General features: G+C 45.0%; 1 protein-coding gene across 2 annotated transcripts in view; it reads left to right on the top strand.

Moving 5' to 3' along the window:
- Positions 1-1,574: 1,574 nt before the first annotated feature.
- The window catches only part of MTUS2 (microtubule associated scaffold protein 2), a 419,757-nt gene continuing 407,599 nt past the window's right edge, over positions 1,575-13,732 (top strand). For both annotated transcript variants that reach the window (XM_060234733.1, XM_060234732.1), the window contains exon 1: positions 1,575-2,041. The gene's annotated coding sequence lies outside the window, so the exon portion shown is untranslated. The remainder of the gene's footprint in view (positions 2,042-13,732) is intronic.

The following is a 13,732-nucleotide window of genomic DNA, read 5'->3' as shown; positions in this document are numbered from 1 at the left end:
TGATTCAGATGGAGTCTGTGGGGCAAGGGAAAACACATTTAAGCCTTCCCCATTGTGGCTCTGCTGATATAAATTAATCCTCCATTTTTGTTGTCACTGGGAAAGGAAAATAGAGATTATTCTGGTCTTCCTCCCCTCCTCCCCACACCATGGCTGTTGCCCTTTAAAAACCCTGGGAGGATTTGTTCCTAGATTTGGTAGAATCATATTTGTTTTGGCATCAGGGAAGGCACCTTCTCCCCAACATCTTTTTTTTTCCTCATCAGCATCTTAGGAGTTTCAGCTGAGATGCGTTTCAGAGTACTGCTGTCATTCAGAGATGCAAAAGTGGCATTCAGGAAGGGCAAAAGAACCATTTTCAGTTGTTACACCATTAATTATGGAATGTCTTTCCACAGGAGATCCATTTAATCTTAATGCTTCTCAGCTTCTGGAGAATGGAGAAAACGTGTCTGTTCTGCCTGAGGTTCTATCAGCTGCTAAATAGGGTTGCCAACTAGCCTGGAGAGGTAAAAAAATGCCCTGTCCTTTTAATATAGAGGCTTAAACTGTGGAAATGGAACACAGAAGCTTGTTGTGGTGTGGGGTAAATGACAGTCTATCAAGGCTCTCTTAAAGAGACAGCATTTTTAAATTTGAGCTCATTTTATCCAGACTCTATTATGAACAGCACTTAGGCCAGACTTGGTTTAAATCAGTTCTAAGGCTAATCTTACATACATTTTTCCTGGCAGTAAGTCCCATTTAATAAAATGGGACTTACTTCTGAGTAGACTTGTTTAGGTTGTGACTGCTTTCCCATGACTTTTGTTATTGTTGATAATAGCATGTTTTTAAAAACCTTGCTGTTTCTCCAAAGATCTCATAAGACAAATTGTTCCCTGTTCACTTTATATTCATAATAACTCAGAAAGGCAGGTTAGGCTGAGATCCTGGCCCATGGTCAACCAGAAAACTTTTCTTAAGAGTGGGATTTTGAACCCAGCTTTTCCAGATCTTTTTTTTTTAAATAAATATTTTTATGTTTTATTGACTTTAGTACAATTGGCCATTACAGCATATGGATGTTGAAATTACAAAGCTTTTCCAGATCTTATCTTCTAAAAACTGCCTCTAATGAAGGTTGCCAACTGCCTGGAGGAAAAATGTCATGTCCCTTTAATAGGAGCCTAAAGAATTGTTATTTAACAAGGTATTATTTACCACACTGCTATGAAAAGATTAAAAGGACAAGACATTTTTTCTCCACTCTGCTAGCAACCCTACTGCTAGCATTTATACATCTTGTCTTTTCCCATCAGGAAACTGGAAGGTGTGGTGCATGGCCAAGGGATTCATTTCCACTGCAGTTGTTAAGGGCAAAATGACAAGCAAATGGTTCAAGACTACAGTGCGGAGGATCAAATTTTCGAGGCAGTCACTCTTTCCCTTTTTCATGTCATCCTCTGTGAAACTCCAACGCATGCTTGCTACTATGGCAACAAACCCTGGCTAACAGACAGCCTCCCTTGAACCATCTTTTGAATCCCATCTGCTTGTCTTCTGGGGTCCCCCCCCCCCCTCACCCCGCCATGCTCTCCTCACTTGGGAGGCAGCCTCCGATCTCATTGGCTTGCCGGGCTGCAGCCCGAGCTTTTGCGCGCGGCAAGCCAGCAAAACCCGGCTCCTCCTGGATCATCCAATTCATTAACTAAATCCGCCTCCGAGTTCGAGAAGGTGGCATCGGCGGGCTGCCTGCAAATGTTCCTTTGGGTCGGCAGAGGGCGCCGCGCCTCGCTGTTTGGCTGCCACAGCGGGAAAACCGTACAGGCTGAGAGGAGGTAGCTGGCGCCGCTGGGTGGCCGCTCCCCGCTCGGCGTATATAGCGGGCTCTCCGTCTCTTTGCGCGCGGCTCCCCTTCTTTCTGGCGCTGTCCTCAGTTCGGGAGACGGGAAAGCTGCCAGGCGGCCGCAGCTGAGAGTGCCAGGACTGGGGGGAGGGAGCGGCCTCCTTTGTCCTGCCCGGCGGGGACGAAGAGGAGGCATCTCGGTGGCAGTGCCAGGTAAGGACCTTCGTCGTCCCCATCCCCTTTCCTCCCTAACGGGGGCTCCTCACTTGGGTACCAACCCGCGAGGGAACGTTGCTGCAGCATCCTCGACGCCAACGGGATGCTCAGCAGCCGGCCCGGGCTGGGAGGAAGGAGCGGGCTCCTGCCGTGCCCACTTTGAGAAGGGACAGGGTGGCGGGATAAGGGGCGTGCTGGGGGTGGACCGGAGTCGCTGGGCTGCCCGCCTTCCTCTCCGCCGCGCAGCCATCCCGCTCCGTTATTTCTTTCTGCGCAAGTTTTTAAGCCTGCTGCGGGCGTGTTTTCCCTCATCGCCAGCCACCTGCTTCTGACACGGGGAGGTGTTTGAGGGACTTCGGAAGCGGCGAAGGGCTGCTTCTCGGGGCGGGACGACGGGTACCTTTCTCCCGCTGGCGGCTGCCCTCTCCCTCCAACAGCCCAGCACCGACTGAGGAGCCAGCCAGACATAACAACCAGCGCACCAAAACAACCTCGCGGCTGGTTTCTGCTGACAGATTGTTTCTTGCCGTAATCGCCCAGCCCTTCCTCTCCCATCTGTTTTGACGGGGTGGGAGGGTTGCTTGTGTTGCCGCCAGGGTGTCACCTACATCTGCCTCCTTTTCGGGTGGAGGAGGGGGCAACAGTGACCAAGCCCAAAGCCTCTCTTTCTTCTCCCCCCTCCCCCCCTGGTGTGCCAATAACAGCTGGAGGTAAGCAGGTCTCTTTCCCATGCCGGATCCGCCACAGGGCCACTGCTTTCTTTCTTTTTAAGGCTGGGCTGCAAGACCTGACTGGGACACAATAGGTTGCCTCGACTAGGAGGACGCGGGAATGAGCTTTGCCCCGACTGGGAGCATCGCCTACAGAGCTGGCTGTTAAAGTTGACTGGTGTAGTATCTCTGTAGCATGGTTTGCAGCACAGTTCACTCGCAAGCCAGTTTGTGATGTTTAGCACGGCCTGTGTGTTGAAACAATGGGTTATAGCTGTGTTTGTTCAGACACGGTCCTGAGAGATTGAGAACACCCACATGCTTTCAACCAGACAATTTTTCATGTTGCGCTGAGGCCAGTGACTTAGGGAAGCAAGCCTAAGCAGATCTACTCGGAAGTGAGCCCCATGTTCTCCAGTGGGGTAGATTAGAATCTGCACTAGGAAGACTGCTCCCCATTCAAATATTGTTCCCACCAGAAATACATTAAGTAGTTAGCCTCTCTCTCAGCTGTGGCTCCCCATCTGCAATATGGGAATGATAATATTTCCTGGCTTACCTTGCAGGGTTGTTATATAATGATCCCTGAAATAATATGTATGGGGTGCTTTGTGCCTTGCTGGAAAGCTAGCTAATGTTATTTTAAGTATTTGGAAAAATAAAAATGCTGGGGGGAGGACTTTTGCAACTATTTCTCCTGTTCTGGCACCCAGATTGGGCAGCTGCTGCACATGCCAGCTACCCACTCCCATTTATTAACAGGGGAGGGGAAATCTTGTACTGCATTTGAGCCCTTGGTCTGTCCAGCTTTTGCACAATGTGTGTCTCCATGCAGGGAAACTCTAATGTGTGAAGATGCCTGGAAGACACAGAAGAGGGTGGGGCCTGAATTTAGATTCAAGACCAGCTACATCACACCACTTTGTAGCGCCGTGTTGTTAATCTAATCCTGAAAGTAATTCATTCATGTTTATGGTTCCCATTTTACAAATGAGGAGTAATGGGTCTGAGTAATGCTGAGGTCTGAAGAAAGACCGGCACCCAATCCCACACTTGATTTAGAGCAGTAACATTAAATAGGGTGGGTCCCTTTAAAAAAAACATAAAAATCCAAATTGGTTTTCTTGTCTTAAATTGCATGCAGTGACATATACCTCACTGACCACATGGGTAGAAACCTATTGGAATCTGTATGGGCAGGGCTTTTTTTGTAGAAAAGGCCTATCAGGAACTCATTTGCATATTAGGCCACACCCCCTGATGTCACTATTGTTTTGCGCAGGGCTTTTGCATATTAGGCCACACCCCTGATACCAAGTCAGCCAGAACTGCATTCCTGTGCTTTCCCGCTCAAAAAAAGCCCTGTGTATGGTAACTTCTAGAGGCTCAGGTGGGCAGCCGTGTTGGTCAGAAGCAGTAGAACAAAGTAGGAGTCAAGTATCACCTTTAAGACCAACTAGGTTTTATTCAGAATGTAAGCTTTCGTATGCATGCATACTTCTTCAGACAAGGGGATGGGGAGTGAGGCTCATTCACACGTGGATGTTCTTCACTTGCATACACTGGTAACTGAATGCACTCCACCGAGTAGCATTGTGCTTGGTCTGATGTGTAAGTTGCATAAATGGCCTTATATCTGGTGACTCATCCAAACAGGCAAGTCATTAATGAATACTGCACTCATCAAAGAGTGAACATGCATGTGTGAAAACAGCTTCTGAGATGCCAGAGATTCTAATTTTCTTCATACAAAGCAAAGTTTCAGTGTCCTTTGTGATAATTTATATGGAGTGTTCCTAGTTATACATGGACTGTGCACAGCCAAAAATTCATTTGATGTATCTTTGCTTTGTTTATATGTTGAATGAGTTATGAATTATACCTTCTGAAAAGATACTTTGCTTCCAATGTTTATCTGTTTCTGTTCATACACTATGCCTAAAGGCATTTTAAACAGTGATGTTGCTAACATACTTTATTGAAATCTAATGATGGATAATCATTTTTAAAAGACAACTGATCATAAAAGTACTATGTTTATTTATTCCCATAATTTATATCCTTCCCACCTTTTAAAATATTCTAGGCAGATAAAATAGCAATATAACTTTCTCATAGTTAATGAATGTCTATTTTGGAAAGAGAGACGATTTGTACAAAAATAATGTATTGGGCCAAGAACCCTGAGTTTACATTATTGCTTAGCTAGAAAGCTCACTACTAGATTCTCATCACAATCCAGATGTATTCAGGCCTCAGATTCAGCAGGAGCTCACAGGAGCACAGCTCCTGAACCTTTCTGTTGGTTCCCCCTCTTCCTCCCCACCTATCTTGTCCATTGAATAGTAGGTGCAGCTGCATAACAGTCCCTGGATTAGGAGAGCAGGCAGCCATCCAGCCACCAGGGGCTTTGCCACACCCCCAGCAGCCCTCATTAACCCCTGGAGAAGCCCCCACCACCCTTTCTCCACTTATATGATTTTGGGCAGCGAGTGACTTGCTAGCCTTTTGACTGGGGTGGGGGGCAGCCCAAGAGAGTGAGGCCTGCTTGGGCTGGCTGTATCTCTAGCCAGCCCAAGCAGGGCTTTCCTTTCTTGCATCAGGTTGTTTTTGGCTGGGGGTGGGGGTGGCATATGCTAATAAGTTATGCTAATGAGCTCTGGGACCTATTTTTCTATTAAACAACCCCTGGATGTATTTATGAACAATTTGTGACACATGACAATTTCCCATTTAATTGTAAAGATGCATCCAGACTGGTAGGTGAGCATCGTATGCAAATCTGTCTCTTCAAATCTGCACTGGCAACATATACAAAAGGTTGCTTACATGCTTGACTCCCATTTGTGGGATCTGTGGGATCACCTCTTAGCCTAGCCTACCGCATAGGGTTGTTATGAATTTAAAGTGAAAAATCGCTACATGCTTGGCCTTGGTCTCATTGGAGGAAGCCTGGGATGCAAATGCAGCATAGATGAATGTCACATTCTAGGTGGTCCCTGTGTGGAATATGAAGTGGGGGAGCAGCCCCAAGAGAGGCTACACGTTGGCTAAGGGGAAGAGGGAAAGGCAGGACTACATGCTGAGGGCATCTCAAGGGCAAGTGGAACAAAGATTGCTAGGACTGGCCTTCTCAGGAGTAAAGGCTGCCTTAGGAGTAGAGATCTTCATAGAATCACAGAGTTGGAAGGGGCCATACAGGCCATCTAGTCCACCCCCCTGCTCAATGCAAGATCAGCCTAGAGCATCCCTGACAAGTGTTTGTCCAGCTGCTGCTTAAAGACTGCCAGTGAGGGGGAGCTCATCACCTCTCTAGGTAGCTGGTTCCACTGTTGAACAATTCTTACTGTAAAAAAGTTTTTCCTAATATCCAGCTGGTACCTCCCTGTCCTTAATTTAAACCCATTATTGTGAGCTCTATCCTCTGCTGCTAACAGGAACATTTCCCTGCCCTCCTCTAAGTGACAGCCCTTCAAATACTTGAAGAAGAGCTTGGATTTATACCCTGCCCTTCACTCAGAGTTTCAAAGCAGCTAACAATCTCTCCTTCCCTTCCTCTCTCCACAACAGACACCCTGTGCTAATTTTTAAAGCATGTTTTATTTATTTATTTTTTAAAAATCTTTAATTGTTTGTGTCCTTTATAAAGTTTCTATTTCTGCTACCTGGCATTACATTTTATGACACACATGGCACGGCCCGACAAAGTCTAATTTGTGTCATATCTAGCCCTCATAACAAATGAGTTTGGCACCCCTGGCCTCATGTATCCATCTGGTTTCAGCCTGGAGACTGATGGAATATTTAGGTGGACATGTGGTAGAGGACATTTCTTTATATATTAAATGACATTTATCCATGTGTGTGTTAAGTGCTGTCAAGGCACTTCCAATTTAAAGTGACCCTATGAATTAATGTCTTCCAAAACATCCTATCCTTAACAGCCTTACTCAGGTCTTGCAAAAAGAGAGATGTGGTTTCATTAATTGAGTCAGTCCTTCTACCGTAGGGTCTTCTGCTGCTGTTGCTTTAGACTTTTCCTAGCATTGTTTTTTCCACAGACTGTTGTCTTCTCATAACGTGACTGAAGTTTACTGTGAGAGTTGCTTTTCAATACAATGTCTAGGTCTTTGATAGCCATTGCTTTCTGCCATGGTTTCTTGCCAACCAAGCTGCCTGCCTCTCTTGGCTTTTAAATCTCCCTGCTCCCTTGTACCTTGCTGAATAACATTCTGCAGCTGTGGCGAATGGCATGCAAACTTTGAAGTGCTGCAGCTGGATAAACTACCACTTATGGCTGGTGTATGATCCACCACTTGGAGTCTGCTCTCCAGTGCTCCAGGCAATTGGCCTTTTGCTTATACTGCAGGTGGTGCTTTCCTCCCACTCCTTAATGACACTCTGAAAGAGTATCTGCCTTGGATGGCACGGAGAAAAACCACTGGATGCAAACCACATACTGAACGGAGACAGATGCCACATGCTGCTGATGTAAGCCAGCCTCCACATGAAGCCCAAAATGTTCAAATTGGATGTCCAAGACCCTCCAGGACTATTGTTCCTGGTCCCCTGTGTGAAACCCCTGAACAGTTTCCCAGAACTGTGGGTCATCAAGGTTGGATACACACAGGGCTGGTGCTAAGCTTTTTGGCACCCTAGGCGAATCACCCACTAGTGCCCCCCCCCCATTATTAAAAAAAATACAGGGAAATTGAAGAGAGCCAAACTTGAAACTTTTCACATTTTTAGTTTACTGATTTTTATTTCTATTTTTTTAAATGTGATGTTATAAAATTTTTTTGTGAGAATAAGTGCTTGCTGGCCATGTTAGGAAGGAGCATGGCAGGATAGGATGAGGTGGGAGGCCAAGTCACACATCGGGGAGAGGGGGGTGGCTTGGCTTTGTTGAGGGCAGCTTGGTGATGGGAGAGGACACAGTGACAGTGGTCAGGAGCCAGAGTAATGAGTCAGGAAGGGGGCACTCAGTGGTGCCTACACCAGTTTGGTGTAGTGGTTAAGTGTGCGGACTCTTATCTGGGAGAACCGGGTTTGATTCCCCACTCCTCCACTTGCACCTGCTAGCATGGCCTTGGGTCAGCCATAGCCCTGGCAGAGGTTGTCCTTGAAAGGGCAGCTGCTGTGAGAGCCCTCTCCAGCCCCACCCACCTCACAGGGTGTCTGTTGTGGGGGAGGAAGGTAAAGGAGATTGTGAGCCGCTCTGAGACTCTTCGGAGTGGAGGGCGGGATATAAATCCAATATCTTCTTCTTCTTCTACTTTGCCTACTCCCATGCACTGGCCCTGGATGCACACAAGAAAATCGGATCTTGTAAAAATGTATAAAGCTTTATTAAATCATTAAAAATTCCTCTACAGTGCCATCTCTATAAGCAGGGGTGTTGAACTCATTTATTATGAGGGCCAGATCTGACATAAATGGGACTTTGTGGGGCCAGGCCATGTGTGTCATAAAATGTAGTACCAGGTAGCAGAGATATAAACTCTATAAAGGACACAGACAAATGCAAATATATTAATTTTTAACTTAAAATGCAAACATACTTTAAACTCTTGCAATATTTTGTTTAAAATGGAAACACAGGGAAATAGTGGGATTTGGCAATGCAGTTTTTAAAATAAAACTTCAAAAAAAGCATAAGGATCCAAGCAGAAACTAAAAATATAAAATGCTCTGAGCCTAGGAAAACATGAAATGGCTGGGCATTGCAAAATTCTCCCTCCCCTGGGTCTACTCAGATTGGCAATGACTCTCCAGTGTAATATCCCCCTTTGGCTATGGGTTCCCAGGTTAGACTACTCAGCAGACACCAGTTCTCAGGTCCATTCAGCAGAGACAAGCTGCTTCAAAGCATCAAGCCTTTATTTGCAAGGACACAACTCCAGGAAGCAACAGCTTCAGCTGGCCATAGGAATGCTGGAAAATGAAACTGAGCTACACTCTATTGAAACACATTGCAGCACAGAAAAAGTTGCAAGGAAAACATGGAATGGATTTTACTGGGCACAGAGACCTTAATGGAAAATCTATTCCACATTTTCGTTGTGGATTTGTAAGCCCAGAAGAGCTTCCTGCTGTAGCCGGCAAAGACAAGGCAGAAGGAGCTGGGATCTTTGGCAGCCTTGGAGCTTCAAAGAGGGAGGAGAGGAGGGGGGAAGAAAAGAGCCATTAAAGTTCTGGGTGGGCTGGTTCTGGCCCATGGGTCAGACACCCCTGCTCTATAGTTTAGCAACAAGAAAACCAAGAAACAAACTTTTCTGTCTAAGACACTGAATACCTGGGTATCAGATTGGCAAGCCTTCTTTCTGCATAAAAATGCATAAAAGTATTCCATATGTTGCAGTCCATTATGATGAAGCATAATATATCAAAGCATACTAGTATAGCATTAGCATGACTCTTGCTGGCCTATACCCTTATTATAGCTTTCTACCCAATGACTTCAGGTTGTCTCTCTGGTCCAATCAGGGATCTTCTGAGGAAATTTCCAGAGGATATTGCCATCTGCTCCTAATTCCCTCCTCCCATCTAGTTATATAACTGAACACAGGTTCTTATAGTTGAGCCTTATTACTATATTTCCTCATCCAGCCTTGAAGGAGATAAGGATGGTAGTTGCAGGACAATTCAAATCATAAACACTTGAAAGCAGACTGGACCTTCTAATATTCACATTAACCCTTGAGAAAAATTAGGGTGCTTTGCCTCACATTTGTCTTCATCCATTGGCAACAAACCTGCATTGCAGCCCAAATGCAATTTGAAAATACATTCTTGCCTCATTGCCCTTTCAGAGTAACTGTGTCTGTTTAGGCTGCTGCTGTCTTTCCATGGCCTGTTGAGCCCACAGACTAAAACCTGATCATTCTCCCTGTCCCAACTCAGCACTCCATCCAATTTGCTGGCACTGGCTGTGTCCTGCCCAGCCATTCCTTTCTAAGTGTTTGGGACAGGGTTGTTTTTTTGCTGCCAGAGGTAAAAAGAAGAGCAATGCTCTCTTGCAAGTGAATTTATTTAAATGAGCATAAATTAAATAATTTTATTTATTTAACATATTTTTAATGCTTCCTTTCTACCGCAATTCAGGGTCCCAAAGAATTGCCAGGTACTTAAGGCTATAACTGGACATTTACGAAGAAACCAAATTACCTGAGCTGCTTCCACTTGGCGACAATTCTCTGTGAATGCAGAGGCTGAATCATCCACATAGCAGTTTCTCCTACATTGTTGTTTTGTTTTGTCTGCAGCTCCCTTTCCCTCCTGCTGTTCCACTGGATTGGCGGGGGGGAGGGGGGATTGCTTTTAGAAAGACTTGCAGTTGACATATTCTGTGGCTTTATAAAAACCTATGTACTAGGTCCTCTGAGTTCCCAGCTTTTTGCTTTTAGAAAAATGTGCCAAACCAGTTTTTGGAAAGATTACAGCAAAGTGTAGGGAAAACACAGGAAATGGACTATTGGAGATAATACTGTGTGGATGCTTTCAAAAAACCCCACTCCACTTTGGACTCCAGTCCAGAGAAAAACCTGTGTGAAAGTTGTGCTGGGTGCCAGTTTGCTTGTCTAGGAGAGCCTGCATGTGATGTTGGACACATGCTTAGAGCTCCAGATGGGAGGTTTGGTCCAACCACTGTAATGGAGCAGGAGATCTAAATCAGGACCACGGTGCTGGGGAAGATGGGATTTCAACTTTTCCCATTCTGCCCTTTACAGACTCTCCAGTTTGAACAAGCTCTAATATGCTGTGACATCCAAATGCAGGTATTGCAGACAAATTATGGGTTTTTAACAACTCCCTACTAGCAACCTGCAATTTAACTGAAATTTGGAATCCTCAGCTTGTGGGAGACAGGGATCTTTTTTTCTTTTGGTAACAAAAAAATTCTCCTAGTTTTTATCTTCATCATCATTGGCAGTAGATTCAAGATGGGCACAAGAAAATACTTTATACAGAGAGTAATTAAAATGTGGAATTCACTACCAGAGGATGTAGTGATGGCCACAAGAATAAACAACTTTAAAAGGTGATTGGATAGATTTATGGAGAATAGGTCTATCAGTGGCTACTAGCTGTGGTGACTGAGGGAAACCTCCACATTCAGAGGCAGCCATCCTTTGAATTCCAGAGCCAGGACGCAACATCAAGGGAAGATCTCAGCCTCTATGCCATGTTGTTGGCCCTCCAGAGGAACTGGTTAGCCAGTGTGCAAGACAGCATGCTGGACTAGATGGACCATTGTGCTCTTTATCATTTAATAAATGGAAGTGTGAAGAGAAAATTTTCTTTCCAGATCCTTATTTATTTTCTACACAGAATTGTTCTGAGATTCCCCCCAATGTCCCCATCCCATTGTACAGCAGCTAGGGGTCAGCTGAACACTGCCCAGAACCAAGGGAGCCCCCTCTCTAAGCCCTCCCTTTGGCTGTACAGCCAATATGCACCTGATTCAGGTGAACTTCCTTCATCTTCATCATGCCTCAAGGTGCTTTGCAAGCTTTCCTGCCCATCTCATTCTCTCCCTTGCCCCAATAATTCTATTTATGTATGCACTTAAAAAATTTTTTTTTAAGTAATCAGGCAAAGACAAAGTTTACTTTCAAATAAGGAACCCTAACTCTGGTGTGGGTTGCTGCCAGGGGAAAATAAAATTCCCATTGTTGAGGCACCTGCATCAAGATGTCATGGTTAATTGGAATTTGGTCAAATGAAAGTTTTTAAGTCAAGCTCTACATGTGAGAAAAGGAGGGATGTGGGATGCATGAGGGAAGTGTGTGAGCATGGCAACAAGCTGTGTTTTTGTCTGATTGCAGGTTAATTACAATTTGTTGTGCTATCTGAAGGTAGCTTATTAAGAAACCTACTACAAAGTAATGGGTTGGATCCAGCGATGCGTGAGAGGAAAGGAAAATGTACAGTTCCGCTTGCACGAGCAGCAGGGCAACAGCTGCAGCAACACACGTATGGCACTATAATTTAACAAAATAACAATGTGCATATGGAGCAATGGAATGTACAGCATATTGTTCTCATGATTTCATTTAATTTGAAGAAATGCCTTCCATTTCATCTTGTGCATATGGAAAAGATAATGGGGCAACAATTGCTTCTACAGTGCTAGTGGCCCGGGGGGGGGGGGGGGGCGGAAATTAGCATTTCCACTTGACCAAGTTCCAGTGCACTCATGGAATTCTTCTGTGGGATCCAGCACAATATTTGTACCTTAGCATGCTCCATGAAGTTAACATTCTGGGAACCTTTTGATAAACACTGGAAAGACTGCAATGGGAAAGGAACTCATATTCATATGTGGTGGTGGTGCTGTGGATAGATTAAAGTCTGCTAGGGAGAGGTCCTGTGAGTAATTCTTATTAGTCTGTTTATTACTGGTTTCCTCATGAATATAACTCATAGAACTTGCTCAAGAAAACCATGATCTTTTTCTATGGGCATTTTCGCACTGACCTTAATCGGCAGCGACACCCCTCTTCACCGCGCAGGATCTGCGCGGATTTCGCACCAATTGCCGCAGAGCACCTGGAAGAGCCGCAAAGTCCCGCGGCTTTTGCGGCGCAAATGGAAACTGGTTTTTGGCGGTTTCCATTTGCGCCGCAAAAGCCGTGGGACTTTGCGGCTCTTCCGGGTGCTCCGTGGCAATTGGTGCGAAATCCGCGCAGATCCTGCGCGGTGAAGAGGGGCGTCGCTGCCGATTAAGGTCAGTGTGAAAACGCCCTATATCTGCTGACAGCTGCCAGGCTCTGAAAATGACTGAGGGTGTTGGATGTTAACTGTGGGCTGAGAAGCTGGAATATCTTGTAGGGAGATAATAAATTTTATTAAAGTTAGAGAGTCCAGAGTCCAAACATGTAACTTCCAAATGAAATAATGATTCTTAGTACTTTTTCAAAAGAGCATGGTTTCCGAGGGGGGGCGGGACCCACTAAAGCTGGTTGTTTGAACTGGGATTCTTACTAGTTTTGCTTAGTACTTCTGGGTAAAAATAATGCATTATTATTAACACAAAAAAGGCACTAGAGGTTTCCTCATTTGTATCTGGCACAGGTTCAAGTGTTGTTTCTCAGATTTCTGCAGTACTTAATTCAGACTCATATGAGTCAATGGAAAACATGCTGAAAGAAATTCTGCTGATGTCATCCTCAGATTGATAATCTTCCTTGTTAGCAGTTGTCTCTCTTAAGTCTGATCCAAACTGGATAGAAACCAGATGAAATTTCCTCACCAGTTTCCTTCTGGATTTCAAACTACTCCCATAGTGTGGGTTGCTGAGCTGCAGTTCATCAGGGTGTAATCACTTTGCATCTCCAGTCATAGAATACAGACTACTAAAATAACAAAGAGAACAGAATAGCATTTCCTCATCAGCGCTTAATGGAAAAGCATTCTGATTCCAAGGCTGATTCCGCATTTGCCTCCCTTTCGCTCCGAGGTTGTTCCATGCGGGCGTGATTTCCCAATTCCGCACTAGAGGATTTCTCCCGGATTCAATTCCCAATGTGTTCCATGTGTTCTGATTCCGCATTACTGCTGCTCCTGGAGTTTTCCCCACAATCGTAGCAATTTCCCCCTCTCTCATACGTTTCCCGTGTTTTTTAACATGCATGCGTGTTCGCATTTCAACGTAATTGTCTTTGTTTGCATTACAACATAATGCCAGAGTCATAATACTGGCAAAGTCACGTGTTTTCCTTTCGCCCTGCCATTGGCAGGTTATCTAAGCCCTGGGAAATCTGACTCGGCAATTCACCATTTTTATCCACACACGCTGAATGCTAAGCACACAGTTTTCCATTAAAAGCTATAACAAATTACAAGCAGATGCATGAAGGTGGGAGGGGGAGAGATTTATGCAGAGGGGTTAAGGAAGAAAGTTTCCCCAACCTATCAAAAATATAAACCTATAAACATAATCAAATTTCCGTTCCCATTTGAGGCCACACCGGGG

Source organism: Heteronotia binoei, chromosome 3 (assembly GCF_032191835.1).
Source record: "Heteronotia binoei isolate CCM8104 ecotype False Entrance Well chromosome 3, APGP_CSIRO_Hbin_v1, whole genome shotgun sequence".
Lineage (NCBI taxonomy): Eukaryota > Metazoa > Chordata > Lepidosauria > Squamata > Gekkonidae > Heteronotia > Heteronotia binoei.
This window is presented reverse-complemented; position numbering and strand designations above follow the sequence as displayed.